This window comes from Chroicocephalus ridibundus, chromosome 5 (genome assembly GCF_963924245.1).
Source record: "Chroicocephalus ridibundus chromosome 5, bChrRid1.1, whole genome shotgun sequence".
Lineage (NCBI taxonomy): Eukaryota > Metazoa > Chordata > Aves > Charadriiformes > Laridae > Chroicocephalus > Chroicocephalus ridibundus.
The window spans coordinates 65,990,918-66,012,618 of record NC_086288.1 but is presented as its reverse complement, the minus strand read 5'-3'; positions in this window follow the sequence as shown (position 1 = coordinate 66,012,618).

The window sequence follows — 21,701 nt, the reverse complement described above, 5'->3', positions numbered from 1 at the left end:
TTTTGCAAAACAGAATATGTGAGAAATTCCTTTCTGCGTAGGTTTATACTTACCTAATGGAGCGTGCTGGGGGAAACAATGGAGATTTTGTCCCCTGACTGTCCAGGGAAACCGACTCCTGTATGTCACCCAAACACGGGGTTGCCAGGTAGATGCGCATATGCGTGCATATGGACTGAGAAGCTCTCCAACGTCTAACAGTATATGCTTAACCTACTGGACTTTGCAGGAACATAAACTCTGTGATGCCATTGGAAGTGACAGTGCTGTCTTATATATGATTCTCTCCAAACATAACTGTTATGGAACAACTACATATTTAGTTTAGATATCATGAGTATTTCTTAATATAATTTCTTATACATTCTTATGTTTCCCAGTTGACAGTGCTTTTTTCAGCCACTGCTTGGCCTCACTACAGACTAAGTTTTACATTAAAAAATAAAAATTGGTCTGTGGCTGAAACAGTGTTGATAACACACCAATGTGTTTCTTTTCTCCCTTTTCTCCCCTGGTGAGTAGACTGGGATGGGCAAGAAGCTGGGAGCAAACACGGCTGGGACAACTGACGTGAACTGGATGAAAGAACATTCCACACCATAGAATGTCATGCTCAGCAATACAAATGGGTAGAGGAAGGGAGGAGTGAGGGATTTTGCCTTCCAAAGTGGCCCTTGTTCAGAGACTGGTTGGGTATCAGTCTGCTTGTGGGAGGTGATGAGTGGTTGACTTTGCATTACTTCTTTTTTTCTCTTTTCTTCACTCCTTAAACTGTCTTTATCTCAAATCTCAAATTTTCTCGCCTTTGCTTTTCTTGTTCTATCCCCCATCCCACTTGGGTGACAGTGGGTGAGCGAGCAGTGGTGTGGGTGCTTAGCTAAGGGTTAACCCACAACGCTTTATCTTTTTTGTAATATGAAGCTTCAGTTGTATGAAGTGGTAGAACTTAGTCCTCACTGTGCAAGAATCCAGAAATGCACCCAACTCCAAGTGTAATTTTGAGGGTTAGTCCAGGTGTGTGGTGGGAAATAAAGCTGATTGTTCATATGTTTAAATTAGGGATGTATAAGTATCTTCCTGAATTTTGCCCTTACTAAATATGTTTCCAGGACAATGCTGGAAGTGGGATGATTGTTACAGAATCTTTTGTGATGCAGAATACACATACATACATAAATATGCATGAGGGAAAATAATTTAAATTTTTACAAATGTGCTGAATATTTGCATGGTCATTAACAAATGAGTTCCAGGCCATCCATTGAAACAACTGTAAAAACAACAGCAGCAATCCAATTCTTTTCCTCTTATCTAGTAAAGGCGCACACTTCAAGATCATTAAGCTTCCTGTGTTAATATGGGACATGCTGGTCACTCTGATTTCTGTATAGGAAGGAGAAGTATGACATGTCTTTCTCCCATGTACCCGTATATAAATATACACGTAAACATCTGATTTTCTATGTATAACAAAAGGTGTGTCTTGATATATAGATGCTATTTAAAAGTTAGTATTTATATGAAATAGCAGAGAACCAGCATCTCCCTGTGACAGAAAAAAAATAAATTGTCTCACAACATAAAAATAAATCAAATTGTTAATCTCCTCTGTTGTTTCCCAACAATTTACTGCAATTACTTCTTGAGCAACTTTCTTTAAATGATACATCTATCTGCTTTCTGTGATGATTTCAGAGCTTTTGGACCAAAGGCTTAGATAAGCACATTAGAATGGAATCAGTAGATATATAAATAAATAAAACTGCTTCTTTTTATAGCTTGTATTTCGACTGGGAAGAAAATAAGATAAAGATGACAGTGCTGATATCACAAATCAAATAGTCTCTCCTGCTTTTTTTATTATAAAAATGTTGCTATGGAACATTTGAGAAGGCATTCAATATATTTTAAATCCACCCACAGGTTAATAACTCAAAGTAAAATAAAAGTAGTAAGTTACATTCTGCAGATCTTGACCCTGCCAACATGACTTGAAAGACCTGGCAAAAAGGTTGTCCTCTCATTGAATTGTTTGGCTCATGTTTTATGCACAAGCATGCTTTGCTTCAGCATTTGGCATGAATGCCTTCCTGCTTCACCTCAGGGACAAACGCATCCAGGGCAACAGATAAAAAGAGCGGAGTCCCACTTTCTGTTACAGTGTGAGATAACCTTCATGAAACTACTACGGTGGGTCAGAATCTTATTTTGATACCTGTCTGCACTTATTTTTAGCAATCCTCATTGAAAGCCCTTTTGCCTTTTGGTCTAGAGCAGTCAGTTGATCTCAGAAGTGCTTAATTATCATGAATAGTTTGGGAACTAATAATAGATTCTTCTTCCTGGCCTGCTGCTGACTAGATGATGTTTGGCTATGCATTCTGGCGCATGGCTTTTGGTGTTGCAATGACTCAGTGAAAAAGGTGAATCATGCCTTTCTTGCTCAGTATGCTTCCTCCTGAGTAAGCTTCATCTGCTTTTTGCGTTTGTCCCTTACTTTCTCTTGGGGAATACTGCTTTCATGTCATAAGCCTGAAACGTTTCTGATATTGATGGAAATTCTGAACAACTTCACAATATCCATGTTTCCATCCTATTCTACAGTGTGCGGGGCTGTGAGCTATCTCTTGACAGCCTGTAAAGTATATTCTAGAGATCGTTCAGTGGTGTAGATACAAACCAGAGTATATATGAGAGGACGCTTTCTTATATGCGTTTTCAGCCTGATCCTAATAAACAGATAAAAAAAAATAAATCCATGACAATTTGAATGCTGGACAATTCTGGCAGAAGGAAACTGCTGGAAAGACAGTGGTTTATTTCTAGGTAGGTACCTTTTGGTTCATTGAAGTTGAATGGAAAAATTATGCTGTTGTAGACTGTCGTATCACTATAGATAGAATATTTCCCTTCTTTAATACTACAAAGCCTATGAACCTGAACTCTAAACTCTTTCTAATCTTCTGCATATGTATTATAAATGTATAAACAGCTTTAAGGGTTTGGGTATGAACCAGTAAAATCCACTAAAAATATGTCACACACTTGATCCGTGGTTTAAATCATAAAAGAAAGCGCTATACTACAACGTATGTTAAGTATGCAGCATTTCTCCATCCTTAATTTTTCCAGTGTAAGATAGAAGTTTCTTGTTACCAAAATATAATTCTTCCAAATCTCTTTTCACGGGCAATTCATAAATCTTCAGTGGAATCCTGTAAGATGCATACAATATACCTGAGATGTTGGAACAATTTTTTTAATGTTATTCAAGTCTCTTTGGGAAATACATATCAACACAGTTTGTTAAAATGAGTGTTAAATTACAAAGCCCACAGTGCTGCTGTTGTAAATATCAAAAAACAAACCCAACTTATTATGCTGCAGCTTTCACCCTGAAGGGACCAAAAAGATTTTTTCAAATTATCTATACCAGTGTGTAAACTAGCTTTGAAATGCAGCTCCTTTTGCAGCTAGACCCCCATGAAAGCAGAATTACAGTAACAAGTGAGAGGTGGAGACAATAGGGTGAACCTCAGGCAAGCAATATTAACCATATTAAAAATTTGGCTGATGGGATTTTAGTAACTAGAAATTGTGTGAATATTGGTTTTGAAATTCATCCAAGGTAAGTGCCTAAAACATTAATTAGCAATATTGTTCCTGAGTATTCATGTTTGCAACCTTTATTTTATCTAGGAAAATCTAAGTCATTAATTTATTAGCAACTTAGTTGCTATGATGTTGTGTATACAAAACCACACACTGATTATGTATAAGTTTGGGCATTTTTAATATACAAAATGTCATTGTCTTCCAGTATAAGCTACTTGCTCTTCATAGCGTGTATCCAAACCTCAAAAAGAATCTGTGCATGATTTCATACCACCACCACGTCCCAGTCCCTGCTTGCAGGTTTCAATGGGCCAGTGTGGGGCACAATGATAAAAGAAGCTAAAATAAAAAAAGTAAGGTTGTTATGTATGTGCAGAAGACAGGATTAATCTGCTACTAGCTTATAAAGGGAGAGAAGGAGAGAGTCTAAATAACAAGTTTTAACAAAAGAATTACTATATTTAGGATGTCTGAAGTTCTTCCCCAATTGGGGTTCTTTATATTTTTCTGCAGTCAGAGAAGTTGAGTGGTATTTCCTTCAAGAAATTTCCCCTATATCTTTTTGTCTTCTTGTAAGATTTGAATCATTTGTTTTGCCAAAAATCCTAAATATTGGATTTTTCCAGAAGAGCAGGTTAAATATAGGCCACTTTTAAGGTGCACAGTGTCTTCTCTAAAAACCGTAGAATAAGTAATCTCATGGCAATAGTCCAATATTGTATTCTTCAGTGTAGAACCCTGCATGTGTGCAGCATATGACTGATGTTAATGGATCACTACTATTTTGCAGGATATAGAGGTTTATCTTAGAAAACTGTATTGCGGACTTACTGCTTTAGAGTGCACATGATGCATTATCTTGAAGAATTCCTCCAACAAAAGCTCTATTAGGATGTCAGACAAATAAATGATGGTGTTGATCTTGAACTTTGCAAGCAAAAGATAAAATTCATCTGTGGTGTTTTAGTGACCTGCTCCACCTCACAAAGTATGTTATTCTATTTGTTTTTCCTTTGAATGTAAAGCTTATTGGCACTAACATTATCTGACTGCCCCTTTGTTTTGTACACAGGAGGTCTGGTGACAAAAATAGATTAACACTTCTAATTTTTTGTTTTCTGCTCATCCAATTTACGTATCTATGTGCATGTATGCATATATATATATATACACACACAGTTAATACCTTTTGGGAGGTAATTATATTCAAATAATTCTGTGGTAGACCACAGAATGTCCACTATCATCTCACTGTATACAGAAAAGCTTGTTTCAAGTTCACATTATAATAGAATTACAAAAATGTTTTTAAGTCATGACTGTGTTTGGAAGATGGTGTCTATACAGAATCACAGAATGGCTGAGTTTGGGAGGGACTCCTGGGGATCACCTTCCCTGCTTGAAGACGGATCAGGTAGGGCAGGTTTCTCAGTTATTTATACACACTGAGAAGGTCCCCCTGAACATTCTCTTCTTCAGACAAAACAGTTCCAGCTCTCTCAGCTTCTTCTTGTATGGAAGTTGCTCCAGTCCACTAATCATATCGGTGGCCCTTCACTGGATTCACTCCAGTATGTCCATGCCTCTCTTCTAGTGGGCAGCCCAGACCTGCACACAGCACTCCAGAGATGTCTCACCAGTACTGAGCAGAGGGAAGGATCACCTCCCTCGACCTGCTGGCAATACTCTTGTTAATGCAGCCTAGGAGGCTATTGGCCTGCTTTGCCACAAGGGCACGTTGTTAACAAAATATCACTGTAGTTAACAAAATCTACAGCTGTGAATGGAGACTGTTTCTTTTTTAACTGTGGCTTGAAACAAAACAGAACCAGATAAAGTTAATTTTTAACTAATTTAATTAAATTCTTTGTGTCTAAACATAAAATTAATATTTCTCAGTTTTGATTTACTGTGAATAACTAATCTACAGAGAACGAGTGTACAAAGTTCGTTAATTTCTTCATATGATTTGGTGATGTGGATCATGGTTTCCATCCATCTGCCCAGTTCTCACTTGGTCTGTAAGCCAAAAACTCTGAAAGATGTGTCCCTCACTTTTTGTCCTTTCTCTTAGGTTCAGTTTCTGACAAAAATATTTATAGTTTACTAGGTTTGTCCTGGTAGGCTCACTACCACTGACTTACATCCAGCTCAACTGATCAAATCAAATAGACATTGAGAATAGCTATTAAAAGCTTAAACTGTCAACCATCCTTCAGCATCTGTTCCTTCCTTAAAAAATCAAACATTCATGTGGAAATATTCTGTCCATCCAAACCTGTTCAATGTTACTTCGGTGCTTATATGGGTTACGTACAGAACAGAACTAACATGGGTGTGTATAGTTCAGTTTCAATATAATAAACCACAAAAAAACCCAACCAAGAAAACAATGGCTAAACATCTGATGTAATTACTTGCACTGAAAACATTCTGAATATGACCTTGTTTAAGTTGAGGTTGCGGTAGGTGTCATGTTTGATGCAATTGTACTGTCAAAGAAATGTTGGCCCCAATGAGCTGTAAAATCTACCACAATAGGTATATAAGTACATTTGTAAATACAGAATTGTTATGCTAGTTGTTCCAATATTTGGTAAGGCACAGCTCTAATGATCGGTCATTTTATAAGCAATTTGTTGTCTCATAGTTTTCTCAAGTGATAATAAAACTAGCATAAAGATTTTCTGGTGGAAGACTGACCAATTCAAAACAAATTAGTATTTTCCAAGCCAGCATATTGAAAAGGTATTCTAGAAAATAAAGCTAATATTTTTATTCTTGCCCCTCCCCCCCCCGCCCTGGGCTTTTGAAATCTGATTATTGTAGGAGTGACATCTATTTTATGCTTGATGGATGAAAAGAGACAGTAAAAGGCAAGATGAGCTAATAACAGTAAAGTCTGTATTGAATCAGAAATGTATTGAGGTACTGAGAGGAATCAAGATATGTGCTTCAATCATTAGAGTTTGTCACGAGTGAGATTTGTTGGTTGATGTGCTGTCAGAGTACTGAGAGAGAAAGGTTTTATAACAAGCAGCTAGACATGCAGAAAAAGCAGTTTAGGACTCAAAGGACTCAGTATAAATAGAAGTTATAAAGTGAAAAGAGTAATAAAGTTGGCATCAAGAGAAGGACAGTATTGATCTAGACTAAAAAAAAAAAATCTTTTTCTTTTTCAGACACCTTGAAAAATGATCTTAGTTTTTACTTTCTTAAAATCATTATTTTTTATAACTAAATGTTTCTTCACTTCTCACTTAGAAGAGAAAGACTTGAAAATGCTCAAGCTGCATTATCTTTGAACATTATTCTTACCTTACCTGTTTTTAAAGCATAACACGTTACCTTACAGTTCTGTATGTAATCCAGTTCTGGATTGGTCTGCATATATGTTTTATTAAATATACACGTCACTCCATTGAAGAGTTTACCTAATTTATAGCCACTTTGCAATGAAAATTTTGGGTATTTCACTATGTTGTAATATCCTTGAAAGAAATCATTGCCATTTTCTGAGAAAATTTAACAAAGTGAATTTTCTGATCTGTGTATCCTTCCAGCACAGTTTTGGAGTGTGTAGTATCACTCACAAATTCCTGTATGTTCATTCCACGCCCATAACATACGCCCCCTGCACTGCAAACACCTTGCCACCTACACCCAATACAAGCACCAAAAGACAACCCAATAATAACAGACAATGAGAGACCTGGTGGAAGGACAGCTAATCAGGTACAGTGGTACCAGAATATCAGCTTTTTAAGAACCAAGCGGGACATGCTGGTGCAAGAGTGGCGCTGTCAGCCAAGAATTACATGAGCTGCATGACGGTGTTGGAGGAAAGGAGAAGCACTCAGGTGACCTTTTGGGTGGGTGCCCCAGTTCCTAATTGTAAAAGCTGTCTGAGGGTTGCGCTGTCTGCTTCCTATTGGGATGAAAACAACGATCAGAAAATGTGAAATGAGATTGGGCAAGCTACAAGTATCAGAGAAAGAGTGATAGTTTGAGATTTCAGCTATTTCAGTAGACTCAATCAATGCCTTACGAGGGTGTGATGCAGAGATAAAAAATTCAGACTCAGTAAATGACTGTTTACTGCAACAACTTGTCTGAGAGCTCATAGAAAAAGAGACTATTTAGAATTTTTGGCCTGAGAGGTGGAAAGAACCTGGGCCAAGAAGGATCAGTGGGAGAGCTGCTCTGTAATAGAAACCACAGTGCAATTATTTTTAAGAGTGCAGTGGGAGAGAGCAAGACAAATAAATCAAGCAAATTGATACTTGATTTCAAGAAAGGGAACTGTAAAGAAAGAGAAATTTTCAAAGACAAAATGGAGTTGTTCAGAAAGCCTGCATGTAGTATGAAGGCTGCTATAAATGCCATATTAGAAGTCCAGTTAGAGTGGGTGCCATAACTCAAAAAGAAATCAAGTGGTCCAAAAGTCCCTTGCACATCTTCCTGGGAAAGTTAAGGAGACTGTTGCAGCTCATAGTTTGATCTCTAAAAAATGGAAAGCTTGCTTAAATAGGAAGAAAAGGAATACAGACAAAAATGTCAGGTGAAATGTAAAAAGGAAATTTAGAGACCTGAACCAGAAAGCTCAGACCTAAAACCTTGCAAAGCATGCTCAAAGTGACAGCAAAACAGACTTTAAACAACACGTCAAAAGCAGGAAGCCAGCTAGGGAATTCGTGGAAGTACTTGGTGTTAAGAGCTTGTGATCAGGCCATATCTAAAAATATCAATAAATTCTTTGTTTCAAACTTGATCCTGGCTGAAGGTGCGGGGCAAGGACCAACAACTGACCTATCCTTTCTCTGTAGCAGAGGTCAGAGAAGCTACATCAGATCCAAGTAAATATGCAGGAACTATTAAGTCACCTACGCGAGTCAGACGTCAGGGTCATCACAACCAGATGGCATTCAGTCAAGAGTCTTAAAATGTCTCAAATACGAAGCTGCTTGTCTGCTATCTAAAGTGCATTACAAACATCCACCACCAGATACTGACAGCATTAACTCTACAAAAACTGCCAAGGATGGGATTCTGGAAACCAGAGATTGGTGATGGATTTTTGTCATTGGTATGACAGAAGAATTTATAGTAAACAGAAGCTTTAGAATCAGTATGGCTTCCCCTAGGTTGTGTGGTGCCAACAGGAAGTATCAAAGAAAAGTTTATGAAGGGGATTCAGTGGGCATAAAGTATTTGGATTTTCAGAAGCATTTGAGAAGATTCCATAGTAAAAGTTACAAAAGGGCCAAATCTGCCAGGGGACTGGAGAAAGATCTGTCGATGGGTTCAAGTTGGTTAAAGGACAGGACAGGGTCAGGATACGGTGGTCTCTCTCCAGGGTGGTTTCTTAAGGATGACTGCGAGTACGAGCTTTGTTCAGTGACTTCACCAGTAACCTGGAGAACAGTCACAGATGCCAAAAGGCTCTTTTAGGTTGTCAAATGTTGTGTCAATGTCAAAGAACTGCAGAAGAACCCCACAAAACTGAGACAGCAGGTAGAAAGGTGGCAGATGAGCTTCATAAAGGCAAACATAAGGGAATCACTAGGGACAAACAACCTCGGCATCAACCACGCTGAACTTGGAACTGGCAGGTACGATCAGGAGGGAGATCCTGAAATCCTCATTCACAGCTCTCTGAAATCACTGTGTCAAAGCAGCCCAGAAAGCCAACAAAATCCTGATCACCAGAAACGATACTGAGAGCAAGACAGAGAGCATCATTTTGTGATGGTGTGTAGCCCTGATGCACCATCTCCTGAGTTAATCTGCAGTCGTGGTCTCCACTTCTCAGAAGTGTGCAGGGGAGTGAAAGAAACTGCAGAGATGGGCAGCTCAAATGGTTGAGGCGATGGAGTGGCTGCCTGATGAAGTGAGGTTAAGCAGACCAGGACCCTTCTGTTTGGTAAGGAAAAGGCTGACAGGATATGATCGGGTCTGCAAAATCATGCAGGTAGACAATCAGCTTAAGACAGGTCCTTCACTGAAAGAAAGACCACTAAAGGTTCATTAAATACTACAATACCAGAAGCAGGGGCATGCAATGAAATTTTCATGAGATTAGTTCAAAACAGGCTCAATTATGTGCTTTACACAGCAGGTAGTGATCTTCTGAAACATGCTGCCACAGGAGGCTGTGGACACAGAAAATATTAGCAGGCTCAAGAAGAGATTAGACACATTCCTGGACAAAAAACTTCACAGGTGGGAACTAAAAGGACAGTTGGGGATGTACAGTCATGTACACTACCTTTGGTGGCTGGGTGAGGAAGTGGGGAGCGGATTGCAGAAAGTGGTTGGTTTGCAGACTTTCTCCAAATAGCGTCTCTTCCTGCTGTTACAAGAGGCAGGTCAGACAGGCCGTTGGTCTAACCAAGAGAAGCATAATTTTAGAAAATGAGCGATTAATTTATCGGGTGAGATATAAGCCCTGCAAAAGCAGGAATATGCATTGACTGGTGCACAAAAGGCATTCTAACTAGATTTAGTAACACTATGCATAAAAATATGAACATCACTAATTATTTTCCCAGATTTGGTCTGGAATCTTTTAATGGAATAATGGACTAAAAGAAAACATACCTTCACCACTACTGGCAATTGTTGTTTTGATGCTACATGTACTACATCCTCTTCCAATTTAGTCTTATGATTAATCATCTCACAGTTGCAATTCTTCTTTTTTCCCGTTATCTAGTCAAAGTGTTTCTTCCTCCTCCTATTTAGTTCCTTCCTTTTGATCTAACCTGTTTGGACATAGAAAATAATTCCTTTTTGTCCTGGTTTGAGGTAAAACAGAACCAACTTTCTTTTCAGTAATTTTACTTCTTAGCTATGCCTCTTCTAACTCTATGAAATTAACAGCATGTTCTGTCAAAAACAGTTCATTTTCAGAGTGATAAGACCAATGTTTACAGTTTGTGCCAAGGAATGGTATGCGGAGAGATTTTTGCTTATACTTATTGCTGTAACAACCAAGGTCAGCTAATTTCATTATTTGCCCTGTTGGAGGGTCGGAAACGGAAAAGTGTAGAGGGGTCCCACCTGCAGGGAGAAGCGGACAGTACGGGTGACCAAAAATTGACCAACAGGGATATTCCATCCCATCTGCCCCATGCTCAGTATAAAAGCTGAGGGATCAAAGGGTCAACTTTTTTTCTTCCAGTGGCTGACATCCGAGGAGGACCCTGTCTGTTCATCTGCCTTTGATCCCGATCCATGTGTTCCTGACTCCATCTGTGGAATCCAGTTCCCACCCATTGCTGAGTTCAGTCTGGGACTTCCCCAGTGCCTGCCAGTGATGTCATCCTGGGAGCTTAATACAGTTTTGTTTATACTGTATCTATTTCATTATTTTCCTTTTTATTTTATTATTAATATTTCATTAAAGTAGTTTAGTTTATTCTAAACTCATAAATTTTTTTATTTCTCCTCCTCCTCTCCATGTACGAGAGGTTGGGGGGGAGCATCTGTCGCTGGCCATTGGCCAATTTGGCCAAAGCCATGACACTTTTTCAGCAATTTTTCAGTATTTCATTGCTGAACATATTAATGAGAATCTTCCAAACCTCATTTGATGCAATTTTCCTGGCTGGCAATGTATTAAATGATAATGGTTCTTTATACATGACTTGTCAATCAGTTTTACATTGTCTTACAATATCATGACCATGTTGTTGTGCATCACATAACAACCTCATAAGCTCATTTTTATTGTCTTAGTCAAGATCTACCTTTCAGCTGCTTCTTCAATCCTACATCTGTTGTTCTGCTGTCATAAATGAGGTTAATTTGACACTTCGATGCTTCTAAGGTGCTGATAACTGCCCAGTTTATTATCATACATGCGCTAACAAGTTTGCTTATTTTTCCATTGTTCTGCTAAAAGTTTAAGTAAGGTGGTTAAGGCTGTAATTCCATGGATCCTTGCCTTAATACAAGTTAAACTATCTTTGCCATTGAATACATTAGTACATTATATAGGTCAACTTATTTATTGTGAGACCATGATATTCTTGAATAACTAATTGTAATATAGTAAATATATTTGTATTTAAAATCATAGAATCATAGGATCATAGAAGTGACTTTTTTATGGTTTTTAAAATGTTTAAATAGAATGTTATTATTGAGATAAATATTCTCATTACCCTCTTTCACAGTTACATAATTGCAGTTGACAACAATATCAGCTGTGTAAATAGCAGGTCCATACTGTAAAGTACCATGATATCGTATATTTGCAATCAAGAAATTACAGGCTTTGATGGAGCATGCCCTGATTCCTGTCTAGGTTGTGCACTCAAGTTTTCTTTCCAAAGAGGATAGATTTTGGGGTGTGTCCTGTGCCCTGTTCTTATTCTGATATAGAGCTGGGATAAACTACGGCACATTTTCTAGGTAAAGGATCTTATAAACTCGTCTTAGTTCTCTGTTTCAGACCAAGAAATGGCATCTTCTGTTAATATGAAGAGAGATAAAAGTACAAAGGTAAAACAAGATTAAAAGGGAGTCAAAATCTTCAGGAAGATAAATTGGAAAAAAGGTTATGAGTGCTGTATGTTGTCTAACATTCAATATTGAGAGGCTTAGGATAAAATGCACTCTTGGTGACAAAATAGGTTCAAAGAGATAAGAAGAGTACAGCCACTCTGTGTCTATTAGTCAGATCATTTTCAGGGCTGAAACAGACACCTGTTTCTATTATTGTTTCACAGGTTTAACTGAGAGTCCTTGTTTTGTTGGTATGATGTAGTCTGTAATTCACTAAAATTAAGCTGAAATCGCCAACTTTTTTTTTTCAAATAAGACATCCAGCAATGTTCTTTAGTTGTTGTTGAGTTCTGACTGTTAAAATTGATCCAGACCGTAATTTAGATGTGTTTGTCTGACCCGTCTGCATGCAGACACGTCTGCTTTTTTGTTAATGCAAATGTTTTCAAATACTTGGATAGACTTATCAAAAATATTCATACTTCAGAAGAAAGCACTTCTGTTGTCTTAGTGTTACAGTAGTTACACAACTCATAAATAAAGGATTGGAGGTTACAGTTTAATAATTCTATAAAAAAGTTTACTGAAATCTTCATTAAGGAAATGTTTATTGTAAAAGCAAATTAGTTGGATTTCACTGTATCTGTTTAGCTCTGTGATTATTATAATTCTGCAATGGCTAATAAATTTGACACTTCATGTAATAATAGAAGAATAAATGTTCCCTATATATTTTGGTGCACTTAGAAGTCATTTATGCAATGACTTATGCACAGTAAAGATCAGTTTGTGTCCCGTAAATCCAAAAAAAATCCCAATAAAATAAAAGTCTTTCATCAGTCAGGAGCGTTAGACAGAAAGGATATATGTTTCTTGTTCTGGAATAAACGTGATGTAATAATGACCTGGAAGTACAAATTTTGCTAATAAAACTCCACGGTTTTTCTCCACTGCAGAGCTATTCAGTGATTGTGCTTGATTTCAAGTCAGAGGTCAAACAGAAGATTTATCTGAATAAGAGTCTAATTTAATCTTCTTCAACAGAATTTGAAAACTAAAATATTAGAGATTCAATCCATTTGTTTATACCTTGCAGCTGATGTCAACTCAGTTGATGTGTTCTGACTTATTTTGTGCCACTCCAATTGGTTACCTTCTGAATAAAAAAAAAAAAAAAAAAAAAGAAAAAATAACTCTGTCACTTCAGCAACAGTAGGAACATCTATTGTTTACAGCAGCATGCCTGTAGACATCACAACTTCAGAAGTAAAACTTACAAAGAATTTTTAATTACCAAAGTGTAAACATCTAAATTAGAAAATGAGTGACATCTGAATATTATTAATGCAGAAACAGATAAATTAGCTATGTGCAGTATATTTCTATTTTCATATAACTAAATTTGTTAATGTAAAGTAGTATTCTCCAATTGAAAAGGGAACAATTCCTGAAACAATTATTTTATAAATATGTTGTTCATTTTATCTGTAGAAAAAATCTTGTTCAGTGGTCACTGAAATCAATGGAATCCAATCTTAGCAATATCTAAGAAAACATAAGAATCTGGCTACAAAACTGATGGCATAAATTGTGTTTTGTTTGTCCAGACACTATTGTATATGGTCTATGTCCCGTATTTTTTCTTAGGGAGGGAGAAATGTGTGATTTTTACACAGCTAGTTGCAGATATCCATCTAAAGGTACTTTTCTGAATTTTGCTGGTACATGTTTTGGAGGAATGACTTTTAGAAATTGATCCCATATTAAGAAACAAAGTCTTTTTTTAAATATTTGCAATAAATTGCAATTACTTTTAGTGGAAACAAAAAATCTTTGAGAATGGGGTTTTAACCTTTTGTTTTAATTTTATTTTGAAAAAATGTTTGGAAAAAGTTAATAATTAGTGTATAACTTCAGATATGCTGTTCTGAACAGCAAAAGCTTAGTCACTTTAACATTTCTGCAAGAAGGCTCTCAAAATGTACTCCTGTGTTACAGTACGAGGAGAGTAACCTAGAAATCAGGTAGAACAAGTAGAATTACAGGCCTGAAGAGTTTATTTTGAACTTCTCAGTACCTATCCTGAAATGCTACTTCCATCTTTGTGGCAGATTACTTTTTTGCTTTATAATTTTTCAATTTGAAATAGGCTGAATTTTCTCAGAATCTGTGGTGAGGTCTCAAATGTAACTTTTCTCTAAGACGTTAGGAAAAAACTGCTAACTTGGAAGGAGGAAAAAGGCAGTTAAGGGCATGGAAAGACAGGAAAGACGGGTTTTCTGAAAAATGGGGAAGCTCATTGAATTAAATTGGATACCTGCATTGCTTCTATGAAGGACAATAAAAAACCTATATTGTTTATATTTGGATGACATATCAGGAGGATTAATTTCAAGTCATGTTTTTGGATGAAATTACCTCCTTTGATTGCTTTGCCTCTTTACCATGTTTCATCATACTAAAACTGTCATATAGACTTCAAGAGTGGGAGCTGTCTGTGTTGACACTTCATCATCGGATCAGTCTTCTAGAGCTATTGTTTCATTAATGTTTTCTATCTCATTTCCTTTTTTCATATCAATATCACAAATCCAAAGAATTCCTCAGTGAGCTTTATCTGTGAGATAGCAGCAAGACTGAGAAGCAGAAACCTTATTCATATGTTTATGATATATCCAACCTTAGGTATAGTTGTAGAGATAGTCCGTTTTGGCTCATGAACCACTGAAAATAAAAGACACAGTGACAATCACCTGAAAAGTTTCTTCAGGGAAAGAAAAAGCTTTCATAATCTACGATTTTGTGAGGCAAAACAAAAAGAGGGGGGAATCAAACCTACAGCTGCTGGGATTTGCTTGCATTGCAGATTCTAGACATGGTCACCATGGACCAAATATCCGTGCAATGCTGAGAATCATTGGAAAAAGTCAGGGTTGATGCTGGGAGACCCCAGATTAAAGATGTTTATGGTTGTTTTTTCAACTTCTTTAATTTGGAAGAATGGCAGCCAGTCAAATTAATCTGCTTTTTTTTTCCTCTCTCAACTCTGTTCACAAAATCTTCCCCACCTTATTCCTCTTTCAAAAGGGAATACTCCACTACATTATAGTTATGACTTTCCTAGAGCCGTTTCCCTCTCTCTGCACAGGAAAAATGCACGCTCTCATCTCAACTCATATACATGTGCTGAATTAGTTTGGACATACACTATCCAATTGGATTCTGTCTAATCAGTGTTTACAGGTGTCCTGAGCCCCCTTCAGAGAAACATCCATATGTTTAAAGGGCTGCCACGAATGTAGATAGACTTAAGCATGTGCAGAGTTATTTCCTTTCCACATTACGTAGTTGTCTGAGACACTGTGCCCATCACTTGTTCTATTAGGCTTATCTAATTCCTGCATTTCTAGTATGGGTGGATACTTTGCATTCACCATAATTTTTCGCAAACCCTCCTTTTGCCTGCTGCCTTGCTGGCTGAATCTACAATTACAACTCAGCTAAGTTCAGCTGGATTCATTTTTCTGCCATCTCGGACTCATATTTTCTTCCTTACTCTTCACCCACTGGATCTTTCTTCTCTTGTCCCAGCTCATTGCTTCCACTGTTTCTGCCCCACTGCTACATTCTCCATTGTTTTCCTGATCTCCTTTTCTTATTCCTGCTGGTCCTTTGCATCATTTCATTACTTCTGTTCAAATCTAGACTCTCTGGAGACTCTGAGACATTGCCTCACTTCATCCTCCCACTGCAAACCTATCACTCCCCCACTGTCTTTTACTGCATACATAGGGATCCAAGGATAATAGTGTATACGATTATATATGTGTCCTAATGAATCAATCAACTTGAATTCTTTCCTCTGAAATTATAAAAAGTGTGGACGACTGATTTAGCTTAAAATATTCTTTCTTCAGTTTTCCCTTTTTGTGTATGAAAGAATTACATAAACAGTGGGGGAGAGGAGGTTTGACTGCATGAGAGGAACCAAAGAAACAAACTCCAGCAGGGTGCTGCCAGATGAATGAAAACACAAAGCTGAAAAACATAGATTTTTTTTTCATATGTGAGTGATGCAGAGGAAATTTAAAAAATGGAAAATTATCTATCTCCTCTTACAAAGGTTTTGGTATCCTACATTAGTCCAGCTAAGAGAAAAATATACCTTTTTAGAAGAAAATGCACGTATTTGGGGGTTGATTTTAAAAGACTCTTTTCCCCTAACTCTTAGCCTTTTCTGGTATAAATTGCAACTTCCCTTTTATATGAGTTGCATGTAAGTTGCTGTTGGCTTCTTTTTGGAAAATATTTTTGTTTATCTATTTCCTCCAATCTTATATGTACTCTAAAGTCATTTTCCTGAGTCTACTGCTACTTACTAGAGAGCCTCCCTGATGGTGGTCCATGTGTTCCAATGTCTTCAAGAATGGTGAGCACTTGGTATTTAATAAACACATACAAGTTTTTAAGTGATCTGCTGCCTCTTCCCCAAAACATGCCCTAGAAGAAGCGCTAGTTCCTCACAGATTCCTTGCAAAATTTTTTTGAAGCTTGAAACATGAGATTTTTAACCATTCTATAATTCATCTTTGTATTGATTATATAAATACTCTACAGTACACTTTACCTGCATAACACATAGTAATAATAACTTGTACTGTCCAGCTATCTGAGAGTAAAAAAGGTCCATATAATTCTACTTTTAATTTCCCTTGTATTTAATTTTATGAGACAGATGGAGAAATAGTATACAAAACTGATATTAAGTTTGGAAATTTCTTAAATGACGGATGATCTGAACAGATGCCTTTACCAGTATGGATCAGCTTCCATGCTAACTATTTATTTTTTTTTGCTAGATGCTTTGCTTCTTTGAATTGCACATACCCATTGCTTTAAGCTAAAATATTCGCAGGTGTTCATGAGCCACCCTTGTGCACAATACAAGCTATCTTTCTTCACCACAGGTCTTCTCAATGAAGCCCAAAAAGCATGTATGATGCATAGTGAATATAGTGAACCAGCATTTTTCTAGAAACTTTTTGTCAGAAAAGAGAAGGTGTTAGAGAAGGGGATGAAAAATTACATCATAAATAAATCCAAAAGAGCATTTTAACAGGGATATTTAATTATATAGGTAGGGTATAGAAATAAACAAAAATTTGTGAATAGAGAAATTTCTTATCCTTCAAGATTCCCCACTGAACATAATCATGATTACCTACCTTTGGTAGAAAGGTCAATATTCAATGTGTGCTTTTAAAAGCCCAGATTTCTATCCTCGTATCAAGTCTTCCTTTTAAAGCTGTTGTGCTGAAAGCTAGAACATTAAAACAATTTTCAGATTTTAATCAAAGTCAGAATACTGTATGTTAACTCCAAAAATAGATTTTCAGAATTAGCAGCCAGGAAGAAACTAAAGTGAGCTATTTTCTTTTTTATATCGTAAGCTTAAAAAGTCTTTGTTTCTGTTCTCAACTTGTGCTACATCTTAACATCTGGGCAATTATGCAAACCTGTAAATTACATTTTTCCCCTCTGAGTTAATTGGCATAAAATTATAATGAAAAGAATTCAAAACCTCGGTGCAAAATTATAGTCTCATAAAATGAAATTGTAAACATACTGATTAGCATGTAAAATTTTAATGAGACTGTGTTTTGATAGGAAAATCTTCAAACTGAGAAGTATGCAGCAACTTTCAGCAAATATTTTGCTTAATTAATGAATTTCAATAATTGATAGTTTTACCCCAGACTTAAGTACCATTACTGAAACCACCTCTCTTTTCTTCTTTTTTAATGAGACTGCTGTAAAGAAGTGTGAACTTCTTTAAAACATATTCCCTTTCTTCAGAAAAGATTTGGTACAAGAAGGCTGATGTCCAAGTGAAAAACAGAATGCGTAATTAGTGCTTTATATGTTTATTCTAAAGCCAATTGTTCTTATAAACCTTCATTGGGCGTGGGGGAGATCTCAGAGTTATGATCTCTGAAAAATCTAGAGACATTGTAACTTTGACCCTAGCAGATCTTCTGCATTATAGTACAGCTGTGGTCCTCTTTCCCAGGATTATAGGTGAATGTTCTTGCCTGTGCCCAGAGAAAGTAATTCTGCTCTTAAGAATGTCCAAATAAATGAAAAATAGAGGAAAATTCTGATGGCTTTCCTCTCACACACAGTAAATGCCTAACACATTTTATATTAGTGTGTATGTGTAGGGATATGTGTAAAGGTTTGATTAAAAACAACAAGAAAATGAGTCTTAGAACTTCTGTTCTTAACATGAATTGAATGTAGAAGATTTTAGAACATTTATTGATCAGTTTTATTTTCCTTCATTACAGCAGGCAGCACTTCAGCTATCACCAAAGGTATCAAACAGTGCTATGATAGATGCCCTTATGGGATGCGAGTCCCATACTCATACCTGCATGGTTTTCATTGAAACTAATAAAAGTTTTGTGGGCATTAAGATTTTCAGAATGAATGTCATAATACTTTTGGCAATCGGGAAGCAGGAATGACAAGTACTCCTTTAAGAACACCTGTTTTTCTGAAATTTCTGGGTAACTTTTACAGGCCGAAAGAGTTGAAATAACTAGTTTATTTAAAGCCTGAATTAGTAAACTCAGCCTCCATCATTCAATTAATTTACAGCTTGGTTCCCTCAAATTTAACCAAGGAAGTTATGCATTGTATACTTGACTGGTAGGCTTTTTATTTGTTTGTTTAAGTTGTATATATATTAACTTAGAAAACTGTAAGAGCATACTTATGCAAATTGTGAGAGAACTTAATAAAATCCTTCAGAATCACCACACTTAATCCCCAAAATGACACAAATAAATACTGACAATTTTTATTACTTTTAAACATTGAAAAATTACATCACGTATCAAAGTAAAGATTATAACAGGTTGAAATATATTCAGTCAGGTGATCATTCTATTTAACCAAATATAAATTCTCCAGTGACTAGATCACCTTAACTTAAAATAATTTTTAGGTTGATTTAGTAAACACAACCCCTCTCTCCCTTAGAGCTGTCTTTAAATTCAATAAAAAAGTACTGTGTGTTCTCTCTGCCTGTCACTCCCGACTGCCATATCTTGCAGCTCAAAAGACTATGTGAGGCGTGGACTGTCCAGTAGAAAATTTTTTCTAGCCAGTAGAAGGTAGAATACATCAGAATGTGCACCATCTCTGACTTGCAGGCAGCAGTGAGATGCCTGAAATAGTTTTTACCTAATTGAAATTCATTTCTACCCCAGGAAAATTGCAGATAGATATTTTCCTCTTTAGAGCAGTTAATTTTTCCATTCACACCATTGCAGGCTCTTGGGGAGTGAGAGGTATAAGTATTTTGGTTTTGGTCTTTTAATTATGTAGGAATCAGTCATGAGAGAATGCAAGTGCTGTTGAAACGCTTTCCTAATAGTTCCCTCCTGCTTAACAGTTTCACATTAATGCGTTGTGGAAAAAAAAAAACCATACAGCTATGTGGCTGCATGAGTTGTATACCCTAAACTTGAACAGGTTGTGGCATTTTGTGCCATATGTTATGCATGTCAGTGAAGTGAAGGGCATGCCTTGTCACATCGTATCCCATAATGACTTTGCGGGAGTGAAATATCATTTCCAGCTGAGGTGAGCCTTTCACTTCACTGATCTGCAAGTTACACGTCTCAAGTAACACAGCTGTTTTTGGAAACTAACCTCCTGTTAAGGAAAAGTGTATCTTGACAGAAACCCTAGTATTTGATTTACGAGACCCTGGATCTTAACAGGATATAGAACTTCCTGATAGAAATTGTCCAAGATGAAAGAAATTCCATAGTGGTCCAGTTGTCCTGATACTGTGTAAGTGACAAGAACTTTCATTCTGAAGGGTGATTTCAAATAGCTAATATAGATAAGTTTAATATTAATGGGAAAAAAATAGGTTTGGTTCTTGTCTTGACCTTCCAGAGTTTAGATGGATTTCCCAAAGTAGGTGAGAAGAAATCGCCTCTGTGCTGTTTGTGAGTCATATCAGAAAATGAATTTTCATTTTCACAAAATAAATTAAACAGTCTGATTATTTGTAAGCTTGTGGAATTTGCTAGCTAGCAAATTTCAGACATCATCCAGATCTTCTAACTTATCACATGAAATATCTAGGGCACTGTTCTCTTAGGGACTAGGTAGTCCTGAGGGGTCATATAAAACAGCACTAAAACATACGACAAAAATTCTGGCAGATCTGAAACATTTACAGTTGATTTGTATCAGTTGTGCTCTGGTTAAGGAAACAGGCTGCTGAGTTCTGGATGAAGGGGAGTGGTAGTGGCACGGCAGTCGCTTTACCTGATTGCAGTCTATTGGAATAGTGTTTCTTGGAAGCCATTGTGGTACTGATTGCCCAGATATAATAAATCAGGAACAGTCTCACAATTAGCCGTAGATGAATAAATGGTTTTGTGATGTTTTTATCCGTCTAGCAGAAAGGTGGCTAGGTATAGTTACAGCAACGAGTTGCATTAATGCTGTGGGATCAGAATGCTTCGTTAGAATAAAATAAAGTAATGGTTGATAGGTCTTCTGAGTGCCTCCTTCAAACATCAACCCTCATGCCAAAGTGTTGAGCTTCATCTACCGTATAACAGGTGAGTGTCCTGAAAACACCACTAGTCTTTTAGACATGGTACTATCAACATACATGTACAGTGGGGTGATGCTGGAAAGATTCCTAAAGTGAATGTCCTCAAAACAAAAAGGCATGTGGCTTAAATGTTATTTAAATTTTATTAGCACTGCTGGTATGTTTTTGAGGCATTATGCTATGGGCTGAGAGGAAGAAAAAGTTTCCTTGTATATGTCTCTGATAAGCCACGGGATCATGATAGTCAACGAAAAGATAATCTGACAACTAGCAGTGCACTGTCTTGCTGTTATCCTGTAGAAATAAAAATGTGTCTGGAACATCAGACTACAGTTAGAAACATCTTTTTATCTTTGATGTCTCAACTAGTAAATGCAGGATTTGGTGTGGATGGAAGCTTTTTTCATAAGAGAGTTATTTTGAGCAGTAGTCTTCCTCATTAGTGTGATGTGGGGCATCGTAGTGGGAAATAGATATGATATAAAAGAAGTGGCCTTTATACTTCTGTTAGTTTGGGGAAGTAGGTGGTGGTGTTTTCTTGGTTGGTTTTATTCTTTGAGTTTAATTTATGTGTGGTCTTATGCTTACATAAAGGCAAGGCATGGTTGAGAGGTATAGTGGAAATCTTGGTTGATCTTTAAACATAGTCACAACTCTGTTAACATTCTTGTTTTTCGTTATTCAAAAAACATGAATAATTCTTTTAAGGGAGAGAGGTAATGTCTGTTTCTAGTTAAATGGCAGTAATAAATGTTTCAAAATTATCACTTTCAATATCAGATTGGATCAAATTAAATATAAGATCAGAAAATATTCTTTCAGTTTATAAAATTTTAATAAAAGATTTTATAAGCTTTTTTTTTATTTTGTAAACCAAATTACTTTTCTCAAGATTGTTCTAAATCCTCAGTTTTTGACACCCACAGTTATG